Here is a 20,798-nt window from a genome sequence, read left to right as displayed (position 1 = left end):
CTGTAAGAAATTGGCCTTGACATTGTAACAACAGCATAATTACAAAAAGCCATGCAATAAATGTACAGTGGTATAGCTCTTTTCAAAAATGTTCCATTTACATTTTTACAGAGTAGAAACAAGATTTTAGCACAGTTCCAAGTAAATTTATGGTTTGTGATGACAGCAAGATAATACTTTTTGTTACTGCAAAGGTGTCTTCATCACACATCCTACTTTGTAAGTGAAGCATTTGCTTCATACATATAAGAATCATACATATAAACTTGAAATTTGCCTCAATGACCCCAGATTTCTCTTAATACATTCTGCTTGTGTTTTGGTGAAAGCATCTATGTGCGTGTTCAAAGACTGTATTACGAATGGATCAGTCACTTAAATGCAACCTAGTCAGTAGTCTTAAGTCTTCCTCAAAAAAAATTGAACATAAACAAAACTTACCTTAAATGGAAAAACAAAAATCAAAAATTCTTACCAGTCAAGCAATGGAAACTCAAATGGAGGGAAAAAGCCTGAACTTGGAATATTTATGGTCCAAACAAAGCAAAGAATAGGGAAGAAATCTCAGATGATATCCCATTTTTCTTAGATATCCAGCTGTGTCTGTCTACTCGTGAGGTTTTGTAGGTTACAGTTTTTCTGCATTCCAGATGTCTTGGCCATGCCACCTCACTATGAGCAATCATAACTTTTAATATTAATGTTTTCTGTACTACCTCTATCTGGGAAATCAGCTTCACAAACCTGAATGAGTAAAATGGCTCAGCCACCACATATTTATGTATTTGATGTAGGTTAATGCACAGAGACTGAGGCACAGGTGGTTTGACCGACTTCAACAAGATTAACAGCCAGTGAGTTCTACAGAAAGAGAACTCAGGATTTCCATTTTCAGGGATTCATTGCTTAAATTGGTCATGGGATTACTAAAAAATTCATGTGTTCATGATAGATGGTTTTATTTTCCTATTGCTGCAGTTATTCACTGAAAAGGACAGTTTTCTACACAGAACAATAAATCTCTGCTTGAAATGCAGAATTAAAATTTTCAAGCATCTGACCTTAGCTGTGTTTTTCAGGTAGGGAAACCACTAGTCTGTAAAAGTCTTTATGCTAATAGGCCTGGGTCCTTAAAACAAGGCATCACTAAGTTAAAAACATTGGTCAAGCCTTTGCATCCCATATAATGCTCTGAGTTTGGTTCCCATGGTTACCCTGAAGGAAGTGCTTGTGTATTATCCAGCAGAGAATCCCAGGAAGAGGCAACAAGGGAATCAGGGTGTTGGAAAGACCAGGCTGTAACAAGCGTAGTTGCTGTTAGGGAGATCCCTTGGGAGATCTTCCAATAGTACTGCTACTTACTGGTACTGAACCAATTAATAGGTGGTGTCATAATGATAAAGGTTAAAATGCCTCTCAGGACAGAAGGCAGTTGATATAGGAACCATTAGAAAAACCTTGTTACTTGCTATGATTCAGGTGATGTGAATTAGTTTTCATCCATTACTCACTATATAACTTCACTACTTTACTTAACATAACAGATTGATGCCACTATAAGTCAAATGAGAATTTTACAGCAACTTACAAATAGGGCCTTCTTTCTATTTCTGTCCCAGGACAAAATTTATAGAACAAAATTACCAAATGGAGTGAGTTAAACTGCTAAAAATGCAAAACAGATGGATGAATATTAGGTCAAATGCCCAGTGACCTTTTTTGTTTTGATAGCTGAATACTGGTATGAAAGGGCATGAGATGAAGGGGTCGAGTTCACCAAGATAGTGATGACTGGGCTGTTCTGAGAATACAGCTGATGTAGCTGAGCTTGATCTGATGAAACATGAGAACAATTTTAAACAAACTCAGACACCACTACCCCATACTTCAATAAGTGAAGAAAAGCCTCCCTCTGCTCAGAAGCAATGGAAGCATCTGCCTAAGGTTACAGGTGAGTGACAGCTTCATTCACAGGAAAATCTAGGCTTTCTCTTTGCCTTAACTCACATTCTAAATATAATCCCCAAAAATCTACAGATCCCTGGAATCCATGGCTTTGATGCAAACTTCTCCCAGGACTGGTCCTTTTGCAGCCTGCTCTTTGCCTGGGCTGCTGCTTCTGAGCCCCAATGCACTTGCTGATCTATCATTTTTCTTCTCTGCCTTAATAGTAATCACAAATTTTCTGCTGGAAAAAAGGTTTTTGAAGTTTTCACTAAATTTTGGCAGGCCCTTGCTGGGGCTGCTGCAGCTGAAGATCATGGCTTTCTCTTGCTGTCTATTTGAACCCTCTCCCTAATATTCTGATTAAACCCCTAAAAGGCACCAAAACATTGGCCTGATTCAAAATTTCTCCCAGACCATGTTTACCAATGGTAGTCTTAAAAAGTACATTTCACTTTTTTAGTAGTTTAACTTTTACAATTTGATCTTCCGATTGTAATAGTAAGCCTTAAATAAAATGATGTGGGCAGAGTTACTTTTACAGTTGAAGTCACCAGGGTAATCCTTTAGAACACTTAGCTGAATTTTATTTTATTAATTCAATTTTTAAATGCTATATTTTTATCACCAATAGTTTTTTAAGAAGCCATAGTGAAAACTTTTTTTAAATTAAAAATTATTAACTCTGTAAATAAGCTATGATGTAGAAGAATATTTTTAAAGCTAAATTGGCTGTAACATTGAACATCAGTATTGTTGGGTATGAAACTGAAATTTTAAGTTTTTTTTTTTTTTAAAGTGCAGCAGTATTATGTTCACGACTTTGAATCTGGCAGTAAATTTACCTACTATTAAAGTACTTTACCTCCTCCTCCCATCCTGCTTATGAAAAATATAATAGAAGCCTCATTTCTGCCTCCAAGATGAAAATACTCAGAATTTTTACAGTTGAAATTTCTTATTCTCCCTGGCATGCTTATTTTAACTTTGCTTCTGGATTTTAGCTAGTATATGATTTGGGCTTTTGATATAATGATGATTTCTTAGACTATGTATGCTGCTATCTTAAATGCTTATCTGGAGTGGAGGGGAGGGAACGGATTAAATTTGTTTGTTTTTAAGGAAGTAGACAAAATCCTGCTTGTATGGCAGTGACTTTAACTCATTTTTAGTAAATATTTTAATGTATAATTAAATCATGGCAAAGATCCTCACGTGTATGAGAGGGCTTTCATTATCCCTGTGTGACATGTCAAACTGTTTCTACGTTAAATACATCTCAAGTGCCACCACGGGAGGGAAAGAAGATAGTTTTAAAATGAAATTAAAATCAATAATGAACCTCTGGGAATAATACAAACTTCATCCAAATGCAGCTCTAATACATACTGGTTGCACCTTTTATGCTGAATTTGATCATGTTCCCAATGGCTCAGGGTAAGGGATGGTTTCTGAGTACTCACCACATGACTGAACTTATAGGAAACAGTATAAGATAAATCTCACTCTAGGTGGAAGTCTCCAGTGAATGTAATCATAAGATGAATATAAAGTACCTGCCTTCCTAAGAGGCATATGGTTAGGATATGTTTAGTATGAAAAGTGGAAGAAGTTCCTCTAAATGTTGGGTTTTTCTTCATGTCAGTGCTTACTAGCTCCCAGGAGCAAGGTATGGTCAAGGTCCACAAAGGCATTTGGTGGTTGTGTATTGTTTCATTTGCAGGTTCTTGTAGGCTGACAGCAAAATGTGCACGTGATAAATGGAAAACTGCACTTTAAGAGCCCCCTTGAATCCCTAATGATTGTTGTGCTAGTAAATTATGCAAGTTGATTTCTGAACACAAAATTATATATGAAAGAAAAAACAAACCACTCAGGTTTTCATTCTGACAGTTAATTCTATACTGCTTTCAAGTTTCAGCTGTTTTCATTGTTTACATGTTTATTGTTACTTTCTCATTTCTAGATCCAAATACATGAGAAAAATCTAAGCCCAGAAATGCAAGTGAAAATGCAATTTCTGAGGCATGTGATGATGCATTTTGTCCTATTTAGTTCTCTGAGAGTTGACTTATGTTAATCCTTGTACGTTGGCATTTCAATATTTTCTACAAACAAGCATTCACAAATTAATTAATAAGATTTAAAAAAAAAAAAAAGTCAAAGGTCTGTGGTATTAGGGACTTCAGGATCATGTGAAACTGGCTTTGTCCCAAAAAACTAGTAAAAGACTGAAAGTGTGTTTCCCACTTAGAATTTATATATACTGCTTTAGTTCTCTATTCATCAATAAAATAGCATGTTAAAAATGACGATTTATTTTTTGTATCAATTTTCAATTTTCTGATGTGACTTTCTTTTTCCCTTCACCCGGTCAGATGACAGAAGCCATAATTTAAGAGATCTCTAGTAGCAAGGAGAATGGTATGGCAAAAGATCAGCTGGAGCTTGTTCTGGCAACGTGACTACAGCAGGAAAGGAAAATTCCTGTTCTTTACAGCTAGCTCTTTACATCTGGCCTGAATTTGGTATTTTGGGTTTTTTTCATTCGAGTGGAGTGTAAACAGAAGTCATGTGCCTCTCAGTTGATAATGGCAGTCATGGGAAATGGGCATGAATGTAATAAAAACTTGACTCAAGCTCTAAAATGGTACAGGGTTGGTATCTAGATGACAGGTAGATACAGGCAAGATATCTATATTGCCTATCATAGAATCATAGAATCAGCTGGGTTGGAAAGGACCTCTGAGATCACCAAGTCCAACCCTTGATCCAACACTGCCATGGTTACTAGATCATAGCACTAAATGCCACATCCAGTCTCATCTTAAAACCTCCAGGGATGGAGAATCCACCACTTCCCTGGGCAGCCCATTCCAATGCCTGATTACCCTCTCTGTAAAGAACTTCTTCCTAATATCCAACCTAAAACTCACCTGGCAGACCTTAAGACCATACTCCCTTGTCTTATTGATAGTTGCCTGGGAGAAGAGACTGATGCCCACCTGGCTACAACCTCCTTTCAGTAGCTCAGATGGCCATTTTACTTTATTTCCTAATTATTTCTAGTTAACACAAACTTTTAATCACTGATTACAAGAGGCACAAAACAAACAATCAAACACCTTGGGAAAGAAAAACTCCTCCCTGAGCTCAATTTTAGTCCAACATCTCTCCTCCCCAGCATGATCTCACTTCCTCTTTTGCTGGGTCTTACCCTTGGTCCCTTCCAAACCTTTGGTGCAGGAGTCTGGGGAGCCTGTGTAACACTTTATCTCTGTTGTTCCTCTGCTATTCTTACAGGTTTTCCTTTACTCCACATGTACATCGTCCCTGGCTGCAGTCCCTTGATCTTTATGTCCCTGCCCCAGTTGTGAGTTGCTCAAGGCCACTGTACCTCAGAAGGGGAAAAAAATTCTTATTTCATATCTAATATCTGGCACCATTGTTCATCACCCTGCACTTTTTTTTGTGCTCCATTGATAAGTTTTTATTAGTAAAATACTAAACAAAATAACAAAACAGAGCTCCCACACACTGTTGAAACAATGATTTAAGCTGAGTTTACTGCAGCATTTGGTCTGATTTGCATAGCCAGTACTTTATCAGAATTTTTTTTTTCTGGATAGTTAATTTTCTGTTTAGTTATGCTTAGGACACAGATGTAATATTGCCCAGAGAGTTGACATTTACATTGATGGTGTGAAGGTAAATTGCCAGTTCTTCTATTCTGACTCCAACAGAAGCTCAGTTATTGAAAAGTCAGTAATTCAGGTAAAGGCAGCAATGGATGAAATTGCCACCTGTTGGTGGGACAGTGGATAGAAACAACATATGTTGAAATCAACACCCTTTTCCAGCAGGGGCAATGGCAAACATGCTACTCTATAAAAATTTTATCATTTTATGTTTGGGAAAAAAAAAAGAACAAAAATGCGTGAGAGATGAAAAAAACCACCAAGCTAATCAAATAATATTTCTTTTTATTCCCTAAAGGTGATGCTGATCATAAGTAAGTTTAGGAACTAATTATACTTGTATTATGAAATATATGAATGTAGCTCTCTAAATAGAAGGCGATAACAGGTGATAATGACAGGAACCTTTATTTGTTTGACACAAAGCTCATTAGCGTTACTAAAAAGACACTGACTGATGTGAGCTCATTTAATGTTTAGTGGGTGATAAAGTATTTTGAAGTCTAGAGAAGGAATAGCACTGGTTTTTAGCTTATTGCAAAAAGATAAATGTTTTGTATGCATTTTTTAACAAGTTGTCTCTAAGACAAATGGAAGCATGTAATACAAAACCCTGAGCTTAGTGTCAGTGTATAGGCTTGTGGTGAGATAGTTTTAATCTGTAAAATCTTCCTATTTTCTGAGACATTTATTTCTTTCCTCTGGCTCTGTATCTTTTCAGCTGTGCAGATGCAGCTATGTGTGGATTCCACTGGTAAACGTGATCATTGATAGGAACCTGGATTAAAGGAAACCCAACACCTCTCCTTAGAGAAAACCTGTGTGCTACATCCTGAGTTTGCTCTGTGTTTGGAGGTATCTAATTTAGGCTCATAATGAAGAGTTCTATTTAAGTTGCAGTTTAAGAGAAATTCTGAGTCCATGGCCAGGGTAAGAATTTTGCCAGTGACGATTCCATCTAAGTGCATATTTTTACACTTGACTGAATATCACTGTCTAGAAAATTTTCAAAAAGGAAATACTTTCATGTGTCAAAATATTAAAGCTAACTCCAGCTCCTTAGTGCTGGAAAATCAAATACTTTTTCTTTGTGGTGGTGGAGTCATTAATGGGAAAGATCACAGAATCACAGAATATGCTGAGTTGGAAGGGACTCACAAGGATCACTGAGCCTAACCTTTAGCCCTGCACAGGACCATTCCCAAGAGCCACACCATGTCCCTAAGAGCATTGTCCAAATGCTTCCTGAACTCTGTCAGGCTTGGTGTTGTGACCACTTCCCTGGGGAGCCTGTTCCAGCAACCAACCACCCTCTGGGTGAAAAACCTTTTTCTAATATCCAACCTAAACCTCCCCTGACACAAATTCAGGCCATTCCCTTGGGTCCTATCACTGGTCATCACAGAGAAGAGATCAGTATCTGCCCCTCCTCTTCCTGTCACGAGGAGGTTCTAGATGTCAATGAGGTCTCCCCTCAGTCTCCTCTTCTCCAGACTGAATTAGACCAAGTGACCTCAGCCGCTTCTCATACAGCTTTCCCTCAAGGCCCTTCACTATCTTTGTTGCCCACCTTTGGATGCTTTCAAATAGCTTTATATCCTTCTTATGTTGAGACACCCAAAACTGCACACAGTATTCAAGGTGAGGTGGCCCCAGTGCAGAGCAGAGCAGGACAATCCCCTACCTCTACCAGCTGGTGATGCTTTGCCTGATGCCCCCCAGGGCATGGTTGGCCTTCCTGGCTGTCAGGACACTGCTGATTCAGATTCAATTTGCCATCTACCAGGACCCCCAGGTCTCTTTCTACAGCACTGCTTTCCAGCTTCTCATTCCTCAGTCTGTACAAAAATCCAGGGTTGAACTGTCCCAGGCGCAGAATCTGGTACTTCCCTGTTTTGAACTTCATGTTGTTGGTGACTGCCCAGTCCTCTAATTTGTTGAGGTCTCTCTGCAGGGCCTCCCTGCCTTTAAGGCAGTGAACAGCTCCTCCAGTTTTGTGTCATCTGCAAACTTGACGAGTATCCCTCCCAGTTCTGTGTCCAAGTCATTTAGGAAGATGTTGAAGAGCAGAGGGCCCAAGATAGAGCCCTGTGGAACGCCCCTAGTGACAGGTCACCAGTCTGATGTTCCCCCATTCACTGTTACCCGCTGTGCTTGGCCCGTGAGCCAATTGCTCACCAACCACATGATGTGTTTGTCCAACTGTGTGCTGGACATTTTGTCCAGAAGGATCCTGTGAGAGACAGTATTGAAATCTTTACTGAAATCCAAAAGATTACATCAGCTGGCTTCCCATGATCAACTAGGTGGGTTACCTTGTCATAAAAGGAAATCAGGTTTGATAAACAGGACTTTCCTCTCATGAAGCTGTGCTGGCTGTGACCAATGACAATGTTGTCTTTCAGGTGTTTTTCAATAACTTTCAGAATAATCTTCACTGTAACTTTACCAGGCACTGAAGGAAGACTGACAGGCCTGTAGTTTCCAGGGTCCTCCTTCTTACTCTTATAAATATTGGGAAAATGTTCACTAGCTTCCAGTCAGCTGGTACCTCTACAAATTCCCCAGACCTCTCAAAAATCATTGAGAGAGGTTTTGCAATAACATCAGCCAGCTCTCTGAGGATTCTAGGATGAATCCCATCAGAGCCAACAGGTTTGTAGGGATCCAGCTGGAGCAGCAGATCTCACACAATTTCCCTGTTGACTGGGAGTTGATCATTCTTGCAGTCATGGTCCTCCAGCTCAGGGCACTGATACCCCCTTGGTCCATCATCCATGGTAAATACAAAGGAAAAGGAAGCATTAAACACCTCTGCCTTGCCTCTGTCCCTGTTTGTGAGGTGACCATCCTCACCCTATAATGGTCCAATGATGTTTCTATACTGCCTATTGCCATTAATGTATTTGATAAACTCTTTTTGTTGTTCCCCACATTTCTGGCCAGCTGCAACTGCAGCTGAGCTTTGGCCACATGAATTTTCTCCCTACAGTGGCAAGATGATGTTAGAAATATTAGTTGTATAGTCACATTTCAATATTGATGTTGGAAAGTATGTCTTCCTGAGCCTTGTCTTTGGTAGAGATCCCTGCACATATTTTCAGAGTTTTTCCTCCAAAATAAAGTTAACCTCTTAGGCTCTGTTAGAGAGCAAGGAGAATACTGTTAGTAGCACAAAACTTCTTAATACCTGTTCAGTAGCTAAAAAAAAAAAAAAAAGGATACCAATGAGTTCTTCTGCCCTGGTTGGAATGAAAACTCTAAAGCCCCACGTGAAAAAACCCTCCAGAACAGCAGTTGCCTTCTATCCAGTGTAGGATGTTTTGCTGTACTAGAGGCAGAGAAAGCATGTGTAAAAAAATAAAATGCAGAAATGTACCTGCTTAACATAGACAGGAGTATGTTATCATAGTAAGTGCAACTTATTGTGCAACAGGACAGCTATCACAAAATAACCACCCCCACACTATATGAGGCAAAATTTCTGTCTTCTCGTAGAAAAGCAAAGGTATGACAGAATATACTGATGGTAATTTTGTGGACAAAAAGTATCAAAGCTTCAGTATTGTTTATAGATACCCCAGATAGGCTTTACGTTAGCTTAGAGACTGCCAGCTATCTAGCTTCAGCAGCTCAAAGCTCAGCACTGTTTGTGACGTGTCTTTGGAAACTAGAAAAACCAGCACACTGAGCATGTCTTGAAGTGGTTCCATGCTGCTGTGTCTGAGTTCCTCCAAACCTGGAGTCTTGTGCTCTAGAAATCAGATAAGGCATTTTTTAGTACTAGTCTTCATTCTATTGGAGTTCTAAATTGCTGTGTTATTATTTTCAGTTTCCAGAAATTGCACTGGAGCATCTGGTTCAGCTGCCTGACTACCAAAGCTGTCTATCCTTTAAAAAAAACCTGTTGGCAGAAGCATAGGTGGTTCTCAGTAAGCTGTTCACAAGCTGAAGAGTAGCAAAAGTAAAAGCACTGAGCTCCAGTTCCAGCATTCTAGCTGGGGTTCAAAATGTGATTTGGAAAATGAAAAAAGGTAACTATAGTCAAGCTAGAAAACTCATGACCATGTCCCTCTGGAAATTTCCAGCACCTCTTGTTTTTGTTTGTGGTATTTTCAGCCTTTCCCTGATTAAATTCCAGGAAGAGATCTGTGACACTAGATGGGTATGTTTTGCTATAGCTCCACTGAGAGAAAACATTATTAGTCCTTTGACATGGTTTTGGTTTATCTGTCTTATTTAATACAAGATGTAACTTATCCAAGCATTCTTAAAAGTATAAATAAACTTGAGCTAGGGGGAAAAAAGGTGTATACAAGGAAATTCTGAAACTTTGAAGTGTTTATCTTCAGAGTAAACAAATTAAGATTCACCATTTTAGGATGCTGAATGAAAATTTGATATTATTTTATGGCTTTGGTGTTTGATTTTACAGTATTAAGAATGAAAAGGACCAAAGAGATACAACGTTATGAAGTATTCAAATAACATATCCAAAAAGATAGGATGTTGTGATACATTATTACACAAGGAACTGTCAGAAATCTCTTATACCTTGACACCTTAATGGTGGGAGGAAAAGAAAATGGCACTCGCCACCTAGCACAGTCTGAATACCAACCATTGCATAAGCTAGTCTTTGACAATAACAAAAAGGATTCTGCATCTACACTTATATGTTTAATTTATTCCCAGGAAGGTTACTGGGCACTGGAGTGCATCACTCTGAAAAAGTACCTGGCATAAACAGAGTAAAAAATGTGTCAGGGCCCACTCCTGACAGCTGTTAGCGTGTAACCAGTTCGGGTCAGAGGCTAAAAGATTTAACCAGCACAAACGCAGGCTAATCCTTCTCAGCTGGCTTCAAGGATTGGCATGGTACTGATTTAATTTAGTAGTCTAGATATAGCCTGAAAGTTCAGTTAGGATTCTGCTAACAATCCCTTAGGTTACAGCTGCAGTGGTTTAAGACTTCATTGTCCTCACCAGTGGACGATTTCCATCTTTCTCCTTAAAGCTACAAAGTCAACAGAACAAAACATATTTGTACCTCAGCTGCTTCTGGGTAAAGACCAGTACTGAGTCAGGGCTGCTGGTACAAGTCCTAAGCAAGGTGTTATTGGGAGAGATTCATTGCTTTCAGTCTGTTAGTTGTGTCTCAAGACCTGTGACTGTCAGAAAGATGGGGAAGATAGTCAGTGACAGACATGAGATTACAGCTGTTAGTTGCTTTGATAGGAGCACTACAAGGTTATATAAATCCTTCTTTTCCAGATATATCTCCACAACAGCAAGCACAGAACCATTTCTGTATCTCCACAACAGTGCTTACTTGGTACCAGTGAATTCCAGCTGCTGTGTGACAGCCACAGAGATTTTTAGGGACTGGAAATTTGTAGGATTGTAAAAGCATGCCAGATTTGATGGCTTTAATTGACAATAACCGATGATTAGTTATACTGAGATTCCAATTCCTCTTCCATTCCTGCTAAAGTGGAGTCCAGCTACTTATTCTTGGGCTGTTGAGCAACACAAGTTATGTGAGAATGGGGTGGAAAACCCAATTCTTCAGGTTGTGTCAGGGCTGTGAGACTTTTGACAATCAGAGAGTCTTATGTACTTTGGGGTTTGCTCTGAAAATGCATAGTCTTGAACCCTCTGTAGTTTATTAATTTATCACAGGCACAGAACATGAGACAAATTAGTAACCTCTTGGCTTTATAAAACATAGACTTCTTTTCTCAAAATAGATGGCTGTGAATATCCACATAAAACAGTCTAGATTTAAGGTGGGGGCTCTTGCTGGGACCTCATGCAAACAGGAATATTTGATAACTTACTTCTGAGTCGCAGGAAAGACATGAAGCTCTCTGCCTGTTCTTATGTCTGCTTACACATTAGAAACAGAGTAATATCTTGTTTCAGCAAAACATTGTTTTTTCCTGAGCTGTTAAATTAATAGCACTGCCTAATTAATAAGTTCATCTTGACTTCCCACAGCCGCTCTTCATTCCCATGAATGATTACATCTTCACTGATTGTCTTTGCTCTGGAATTCACATTTTAACCTTCTTCAGATCTACTGCTCTTTATTGTTTAGTTTACAGATTAGTCTGGAAAATACAAGTGTTGTGCTAAGTCAAAGCAATTTCAGTAAGGGGAAAGATTATTACCTTTTCCATTAAATTACTAGTAAACACTTCTAGCTTTAATTAGTTCAGAGTATGAGAATTACAGGGAGGAGAAAGACAGAGCTAGTTACTATGAAGTATTTAGACTATCAATAGCTTATAAGAGAATGCACCTTGCAAAACATCTGTGCTTACTGAGGTCAATACAAAGCCATTAATTAACATCAGACAATGACAAAAAGTTTAATTAGTTTTGACTGTAAGAAAAAGCTCTCCAGATTTTGAAAGAAAACTAGAACATTTGGCTGTATTTTAAATGTAATTAGCATCAGAGTTGCAGGGTTTTATTTTTATATGTATTGTTCTCACTGTTGAATAGAAATATGATTAAACACCTTTTTTTTAATATTTAGCTGATATTTTCTATTACAGTTTGTGGATAGATACTTTTTAAGTAACCATGAACATTGGGGTTTTTTCTCCTCTTGTTCATAAAGTACAAGGGGCTGTTGTGTTTTTGATCTGCTTTGCATTTAGCAAGTGTTGAATTTTTCTAAAGCATACAGTCAAACTATTTTCCTTACAGAAATGTGACCTTGCTAAAACTGAAGAATGCATCATTGTAGAGTAGGATGGGAAGAATCCCAGTGTAGAACACCTTATTAGTTTTCGGGAGTTGCTTTAAGCAAAAGTATGAAAGAAATAAGATTTTATATATTTGCAGAAATATCTTAGAATATACAAATAGAGTCTACTTTGGAAAACATACTATTATTTTTTTTCTTGTATGAGTCTGGACCAGGTATGAAAGCCTGTAATTTATTTTAAGGCAGATCACTGTTAGTGGATAAAGACTTTGCCAAGTTTATACTACAAGTAAGGCATAAATGGTTTTCTTGACACAGAATAAAATACTGTGATAATATATAGTTGTTAATACCAGTTCTCCTCTTTTACTTATGCCACATTCATAGGTAGGAAGGTTCTAGGTTCAATTTAAAAAAATGTGTGTAAAATGATTCATTTAGGCAAAAAAATTTTTGCCTCACAATTGCTTAAAACAAAGATGCAGCATAGAAAGAAGCTGGAAAAGGTTTCTTCAAATGCCATGTGTTTTTGTTTTTAATTTCTCTCTTAGTGTCTAATACAATGAAAATGGCTGAACTGACTAGAGGGGATGTCTTGCTCTGGTGATGAATCATGGCTAAAATGTATGTAGGTAATATATAATGTACTCTATTTAGAGTATATTCTAGAGAAGATTGTTACCTTTACACATGCTGACTATTAAGCTACATAGACTAAGCACTTGTTAGAGATAGTGTTATTCATACTGCGTCCAAGGAACATTCTGGAGAAATAAGTAGTTTTCACTTACTATTGCAGAGATGTGACTGCTGTGCTCCTAGCAATCAAGCCATCCAATAATGACATTTAACAGCTTTAAAAATAAATGTATGTATTTAAGTAGCGTAGCTGTCATTTACGTGTATTTCAAAAGGTTAGTGAGGGATGTAGATATTTTTATCTGGTCAAAATGCTGTTTTCATTGTGGAATTGATCTGCTTCATGCTTCCTATACTCAGTTGAATTAGTCAGTTGGTGTTATTGGTCAAACATGGACAATGTCTGCTCTGTAGGAAAGCAGGTGCTTGCTTGTTGTATCCTTAAAGGCTTCCGCTGATGGAAGTCATCTCCACAGAGGATATGTTTTGGTGGTCCACCTTTTTCACCTCTGTAAAGGTTTCCAAAATGTGTAATTTACTTATTTCTTGTTGCAACTTCACCCATTACATTTAAGTAATTTCTTTCCTCTTTGTAACATCCTTTTATGCATTTCAGGACGGTTAACATATTTTCATCAGCCTTTCTAGAAGACTTTTCTCAGAGAATAGGGTTTGAGATATCTGATAGTTCTCTGGACTGTTTGCAGTTGATTTTGCCCTTCCTGATCTGTGGATCCCCAAACTGGGTAAGATCTTATGACCGAAGACTTAATAGTATGGACTGGAGAAGATTTGTCTGTTAAACTCATGTTTATCCACTCTGCATTGTGTTTTGCAGTTTTTTACAGCATGATGTGTTGACTGTTTTCAGGTCACGATTCACTAGGGACTAAATTTTAAGGTCAGTTTTGCAATTCTCTATTTGTGCGAGTTGGATTATTCCCATAAACATGTATCTTTAATGATTAATGTTTTCCTATTTTTCAGGTCATTTTTCTAATTTCTTTGGAGTTATAATCTTTTCCACAGTATATTTGCAGTCTGTTCCACCTTCATATCTTCTTTCAATCTCATACACATATTACCTTTTCCACAGTCTGTAATGGATAGTACTGGATCCTGGAGAAACCACTTTAACCTAATACTTCATCAGTTTTGCTGTGACCCACTGATATTCTGTAATTTTTTCTTTTTTTGCCCCCACCTAACATCAAGTTCAGCTTGACTGGTTTCCCCTAGCTTGCTTTGAAAATGTCACATGAAACAGTGACAGAGGCTGAGCTGTATAACACCTACAGCAACTCCTCTGTTTGTAAGGCCTGTTGCCCAGCCAAAATGGACTTGGGTGTGTTTAACAAGCTTTGTTCTTGACAAAGCCATGTTCATTGCTCCAGTTCCTTTAAATTTCAGAAACTGGTTTTGTGTTTGTACTTGCGTGTTCTTCTCAAAATCACACTAGGATTTGTCTCTAAGAGTATAAAGAAATGAACAAAACAACTAGCCCCTAAAACGAATCAAGATTTAAAAAGAGAGAATCAACATTTAAAAAGAGAGAAACAGAACTTCAAATTAAATCCCCTGCATCGGAACCTAAACTATTTTCAAATATATATGATTTTCTAGATATTTTTAAAGTTTAAAATTATAAGGTGTAGAATTTATATTAAGAAAGAAAAAGATTTTGATTGGTAACCTAACAACTCTCAGTTAGAAGTTACTGTGATCATCGGTAGCTGTTTCAGAAAGCACGTGTTTACCTCCTAAGGAAATTCCCATGAAATATTTTCTAAACATTTTCCTAAATAAAGATGCCTTGAAAAAGGAAGTATTTTCTAACATTTCTTTCAAAAATAAAAAAGGCCAGAGTAAATCAGAGGAAACCAAGGCTAGTTATCTGCTGGATCCTACTGTGCAGAGCTCAAGGGCAGTCTCATCTAGTTCTCTTAATAGCTTTGCAGATATTCTCACCTTTTCACTTTCTGGTTTCCACAAGTTGAAGAGTTGTCAGAAGGCAGAACATAGCTGGCTGTAGTGCCATGGCGCGACACATCTATAAGAAAAAATGTTTTGTATCACAGGAATTTGAAGTAAGTGTTCTTCAGAAAAGGGACCTGGAGGTAATCTGTGGAGTGTACATTACAATGAACACTGGCAGAAGTAGCTGGGGTTTCCAGTGGTTTCATATGTATAGGTTGCAAGGAAATGGGTGCTTTAAGGACATTAGAAAACTGGAGGAGAAGAATCACAACTGTGTTTCCTGCCTTTTGAGTATTACATATTATGTAACATGTTTTTGTCTTCCCACTTTTAAATCCTTCCTACAGAGACTTTTAATTTCAGTTTATTTGTGCTTTTTTTGTCTTCCATCTTTTACATCAGATTATGGTGATTTTTTTTTTTTTAGGTCTTTCTTCTTTTGTTACTTTCTTTCACTGTGTTTTTCTGATTTTTGTTTTTTTCCACTATCTGCTGAACAGAGTGGCTCATTTAGAACTATATTTAACGACACTTTTTACCAGCTCTGTCATCATTCCTGGAAATAAGGTAGCATTTATATAATCAAGTCATGCTCTAGTCACTGCTTTCCGGTACTTGCAAGGTAAAATGAAAATCCTATTTGTGATTCATTAGGGTAATTATAGCGTTTGCCAGAGTACATGTGGGTAGGTAAGCACACACACAAGTTAGATAATTGGGTCAATAGTGAACAACTTGTCCTTAACAGAACTTGATTTAATAAAGGTAGGTTTAATCCAAAATAAGATGCCCTTTGATGAAGAAGTTTTCACAGAACTTAGAGTTTCAAAAGCATCTTGCCCATGTTACAGAAAAAAAAGATAAGTATGTCCTTGTATCATCTATATAGACATGTAGATGATGTTTTTAATGATCTAGTCAGATATTTTAATGTCTTCCCAACTGAGAAGGGTTGATAATGGTTTGGGACACCAATTTGTAGATCCAAAATTTGATTTGGTAATTTGTATTTTTTTTAATATTTAACTGTGAACAGCACATATATTGTCTTTGAACTTTTTCCTGTGATGTAAATGTACTGTCAAGGTGAAGAAGAAAAAAAGAAGCGGAAATACATAGTTTTTAATTATTTTTTTCCCCATCAAAAAAGACCTTCTGCCTCTTTGTTTCAGAACTGTAATAGCAAGCCTGGCACACTGGGGAACTGGCACAGTCTGACAAGACAGAGTACCCCTGGTACTCTGCTGCCTTCTATAGTGTCCTGCCTTAGGCAACTTGTGACTTAGTCTGTGCCTAGAGCTGTCCTTGACAACATTCAAATGCCCAGAGTAAAGCTTCCTAAAAGATGGCTGTGCATTTCCAGAACAACTTCCAGGGTTTTTGCACTGCAGTGTTTGCTCTAATGTATCCCAAGGGGGTTCTCTGGACTGTCACGATAGGTAAAAGTCTACTCCACTGCTTCTCAGTTTAAGGTAGTGATCCCTTCCCCAGTATTAAAGTATTTTAGCTTCTGTAAAAAGGAACTTTCATTATTTGCTAACCACCTGCAATCCTTGCCCGATGTTTCAAGGCAAGTTGATCAGCAAGACCTCATCAGGAAAAGCCAGACTATCTCTCAGGATGTTGCAGTTTTGATCTTTCCTTCATGTACTTTTACAAACATTTGGGCCATTAACCTGCTATAATACATGTAACTTTCCTCAAGTGAAAAGAAATCCTGACACCACCCCTTCTCCCCCCCACCCCAAAAATACTAACATTTGTGCTAAATTAATTTTTTAAGTAAAGGATTTTACATTATAAAGTTTAACGATAATTTTCTTTTTCCATAATTAAATTTTAGAATGTTGCATCACTTAGCCAGTAAAAAACCATATGAGATAATAATATTTTCATGAAAATGATTCATTACATGATAATGATTCAAAATGTGATAAAGAGGAAGTGAGCTTGCTTCAAAAAATGAAACCATTTCATTTCAGACCTTGTTTATAAGTTTATTTTTTTTCCAAATTCACTGTTTCTCATTTCTAGATGTGTTTATTTCTCTCCTTATGCTTTTGCACTAATTTTAACTTTGTCTGCCAGATTAAACAGCACTGAAATGATTTTTATTTAAGAAGAAATATAAAATTAAAAGAAATGCAAAACTCTTGTAATTTTTTTAACTACAATTCTCTCTCTCCCTCCCACATCCTGATAGGAAGTGGACATTGCTCTACTGTAAGCAAAGTTTCAGTGAAGAAGGAACCACAGACCTAGAGAAATTCTCAAATAATTTGTAGCCTAATACTTCCAGTTGCAATGCTTATTATTTACCAATTTTATATAAAATGTAAAATTATTTTGCTGTAAAATATAAAATTATAAAAGCTGTGTGGCTTACAGAGGATTCCACTGTACTGTTATTTTTCAAATGAGTGAAAATCATAGACTCATTAAATCACAGAATGACTGGGGTTCAAAGGGATCTTGAAGATCATCTAGTTCCTACCTTCCACTAGACCAGGTTGCTCAGAGCTCCATCCAGCCTGGCCTTGAAGGCTGGGATGGGCCATCCACACATTCTCTGGGCAGTGTGTTGTACCAAAATCTGCACACGGTGGGGATTCTGTAGGGGCCGGGAGGAGCAGAGACACCCCAAGGACCAGCAGGAAAATGTATTGAAACTGAGCTTTTTTTGTAACACAGGAACACCGTAATCCCAAAGGATCAGGACTCCCTTTCCTCTAGATAGTGTAAAAACACAGGACAAAGATACAATATCCACTTCTAAAGGAAAAGGGAAAATGGGACAGTAAAACAAAACATGATGATACTGGTTGGTGTAGCACTGGCTTCTGAGCACACCACTTCTAGCTGCTGTTTTACTTCTAGCTGTCGAGTTTACTTGTAGGCACCTGAAGGTAGGAAGGCTTGGGGAGAAGAACAATCAGTTTGCTTGGCAGATGTTCACTGGGGGCTTCTCTCAGGCATGAGTGATGCAGGAAGCACAAAGGTCTTACAATTTCATTTTTCATTTTCCAGGTGTAAGTGGCCATTGCAAGGCCCTGTAAGCTTTCATACAAATAAAACCCCTGCTTTTTTTCCCCAAAGAGTTCATAGACTGAATGAGCTGTAGACAAAAGAGATTTATGAAGAGATTCAATTAGATGGTTTTAAAATTACACAAAAAAACCTGCAGTGAACTGAGTTGAACTGTGTCCTGAATTCCAGCCCAGCGACTTATAAACGAAATCATCTTTTCTGACTCCCAGAGGGTTTTTTCCACAGAATTTCTCTTAAATTAAACTTCTAAAATTAAAGAACTGGCAACACAGAGGATATTTGTATTCTGACTGTACATAGTAAAGTGGTAGTTGTAGTGTGAATTTCTAATGCTAGGTGTCAATGTGATTTTTAAAAATCTATCTTACTTTTCATGTATATTAACATCTACCCATCCAGCCTGACTGAGCTGTTTCCAGCTTGGGTGTGTAACCATATCTTTATTCTACACCACTTTTTCTTTTTGATGGCACAGATGGGGAAAGGAGAGAGGGAGGAAAGACAATATCAATATGCATATCAATATGCTATATCAATATGCATTAACCAAAAGTGTGTGCATATGTGAGAGAAATAATGGTATGTGCATTTGAGGACACCCTCTCAACCTGTAAAATCTTCATCTCCTGCCTAATTTGGGGCACAGAACTAGCAACACCACAGAGCTATGAAGTCATTTGTTTATATGCTTTGTGAGTCTCATGTAGGATAAAGTGATTTGTAGCTGCAGTTTTGATTGGTACATCTATTTGTAATTGCAGCAAAGAGGCATAAAATTCAAAACAGGTTCTTTGTATTAGTCTATTCTTTGTTTTATTGCTGTGTGTAAGCAGCACATTAAGACCTTTGATTTTGGTCTTCCCATCGTGCCTAAATGTCAAACGACAGTCCAAAATGTGAAACGATATACAAACAGCTACATAATATCTTTAATGTGTACTTTTTATGACCATTAATATAATGCAAAACTGAAAAGTAATATGATGGGCTCTCACATATCTTGCAATACTATATTTAACTGTTTCGTGATAAACCAAGTTAATTTCCAAAATATGCAAATTATAGGAGCAGGCTTTTTAACATTTTAAATGGTCTTTGTCTAATAAAATGAGTCATTTTTCACTTATCAAATTCAGAAATAAAATTGCATACAGCTATTTTTATTCTGCTAAATGAGAAGAGGAACAATATTTCTTTTATTGCCTGTCAGCTCTGAATCACTTTAAGTGCACTGTGGGTGGACTGTGCTCTAATACTTTCTTTTCAGCACGCAGAAATCAATCAGGGTCTAAAACTCACCCTTTTCATTACGGTGGGTCTGACTGGTGATTCAAAACAATGATGCAAATATAACCTATGATTTTTCTTCAAGCAGAGTGATATTTTGTTCCAATTAATACCTCAGTTCTTCTTAAAATGGAGCATGGCATCTTGTTCATCAGCTGATGCTTGAAAACTTGTTAACTAAGAATAATTCACTGTGCTCACTGTTAACGCACCAGAGTGTGAGGTCATCCAAGACCCTTTCTCTTCTGTGATCTTCTGTTATTAAAAATATGTAAACCATAGAGATGAATTTTGACCATCTAAAATGTAGCCCATTTCTTAAGTGAAAAGAAATTAAACCCAATTTCTAACATACTGTACGTCCACACTGTTCAGATTGCTGTTTCACCAGAGGCAAATTCAGCTCCAAGTTGTTTATTAGTAGAGCTTCTTATGATTTATATTCTAGAAAAAATAAATGTATAACATATGACTCTGAAAAACACACACCCAGACTGGCTGCCTTGAGGTCTACTACTATTGACATTGAAAGGTGAATAAAGGTGTCATGAATTCTTTTAAAAAATCTGGTTCATAAATTGTGGTGAGGTATCTTTCTAATTTCTTGCTTCTTCCCATGTAGACCTGTAATATGTGGACTTGTTTTTTTAAAAAAATATTGTCTGAGTGTAAACAACAGTAATGGAACTTGTGTAGTATGGACTAAGGAGTTTGATATTGGAAATCGCTCTATGTGTTAATTTAACAAAATAAAAACAGTAATACTTTGTATTATTAGAGATGTTCACTCATTGTCTTGCTAGGTCTTTCTCATACTTGAAGGAGAATACCACTTGAATGATCTTTGTAGAAATACCTCTCTAATACCTTGTGTAAAGTCCTTACTTCAGGGATCATAGGAAGAAATGTTTAAATGTTGTTTTACGTTTGCCTTTCAAAACACTCCCTAGATGAAACTACATCATATGGATGTTAATGTAATAGGACACAAAATAGAGGTACGCTTGAGGGTTATTTAGAGGATAAATAGCCTATCACTGCTTAGGTTCCAAGGTGTGGCTGCAGGTGATACAGGTATAACTTGGTTGACTCAAATGAGATATTTTGGTACCATGGGTGCTGTGGAGCATTGTAGTCTGTTGGAACAATTTTGACTAAGGCCTCTTGACAAATCTTCCTTGCTTTTGAAATCCAAGCTGACCTTTCAAACAGCAAGAGAATATGCATCCACATTAACTGGAATTATGATTATACCTCTGAAATAAAGAACAGATGTACCATGAGGATAGTAAAGTGTGGCTCCAGTGCCAAAATCAGTCAGACCTCAGAGACTGCAGAATTAAAAGACATTTTTCCTTAGGGGTAAAGATACAGTATGGAGAAATTCAGTGAGATTTAAATAATTCCTGCTATAGGGATAGATTTCAACTTATTGATAAATGCTTCTTTAAACTGAGTCTTTAATAAAAGAGGATAATGTAAATGAC

Source organism: Myiozetetes cayanensis, unplaced genomic scaffold, assembly GCF_022539395.1.
Source record: "Myiozetetes cayanensis isolate MyiCay16 unplaced genomic scaffold, myiCay2020 scf1, whole genome shotgun sequence".
Lineage (NCBI taxonomy): Eukaryota > Metazoa > Chordata > Aves > Passeriformes > Tyrannidae > Myiozetetes > Myiozetetes cayanensis.
Note: the sequence above shows the minus strand (reverse complement) of the source record.